Source organism: Nuphar pumila, chromosome 5 (assembly GCF_984573655.1).
Source record: "Nuphar pumila chromosome 5, dmNupPumi1.hap1.1, whole genome shotgun sequence".
NCBI classification, from domain to species: domain Eukaryota; kingdom Viridiplantae; phylum Streptophyta; class Magnoliopsida; order Nymphaeales; family Nymphaeaceae; genus Nuphar; species Nuphar pumila.
The window spans coordinates 116,694,603-116,695,514 of NC_143253.1; the positions used below are offsets into that span (position 1 = coordinate 116,694,603).

At 32.9% G+C, this 912-nt stretch overlaps 1 non-coding gene across 1 annotated transcript; it reads right to left on the reverse strand.

The window, feature by feature from the left end:
- Nucleotides 1–522: 522 nt before the first annotated feature.
- On the reverse strand, nt 523–594 carry TRNAP-CGG (transfer RNA proline (anticodon CGG)). The gene has a single exon. It is a non-coding gene; the product is annotated as a tRNA-Pro (tRNA).
- Between the last annotated feature and the right edge of the window lie 318 nt (nt 595–912).

The window sequence follows — 912 nt, forward strand, 5'->3', positions numbered from 1 at the left end:
ATCACCAATTCTGAAAATATCATAAATTTAACTCAATACTTACACGATAAATTGCCTTTTGTAAACAAAATCTATTATTTACATGTATTCTACATATATTTTATGTATACTGATAGTTTTCTGATAAAAAATACCATGATATTTTTTTCCTTGGCCACAGAATAAGTTTTGTATATTGAAAAGATGGTCATGATGATCTTATACATAAGCCGTGATTCAATGCATGCTTCTCTTACACAGCTCTATTTGGCACCAACACATTTTTTAGCTTCAAAGTGAACTCTTCTTTTGTCAATCTTTTCCCTGAAAATTTATTTTTTGTCTTTCTTCCAAAAGGAGTGAATAAAAACGAATAATGTTTAAAAAATGTATTTTATCACCAAAAAGAGAATAATGCTTCCACTTTTCATGTGAAGAAGTCGTTACTGCGTCTGCGTGTTTGACAAAATAGGGAGAGCGTCAAAAGGTCTGGCAGTATGCATGGGTGCAGATAAGATCAAAACATGGAAGAACCTAAAATTCGGGGCGTTGCGAGAATCGAACACGCGACCTCTCGCACCCGAAGCGAGAGTCATACCACTAGACCAAACGCCCTTGCGATGATTGCATGGCATAGTCTTAGCTAAAAAACTTATTTTGTCTGCTTAAATTATTAAGGCCTTGAAATGGGTCTGGGATTGCATTAGCTTTTGGAAAATGAGGATAAAATCACGATATTTTCACAATGCCTAGTCATTTGTTACTTTTGTACAAACCATCGAACATACATTCTAACCTAGGAAGGCATTCTTGATTTCTGAAATATCACGATTTCAATAACCAAGCAATTTTGATAAATTATGATCTTTTTAAAAAATATCACTTATTTTGCTAATATCATGATTTTATCGTGAAATTATTGTGATATTAATG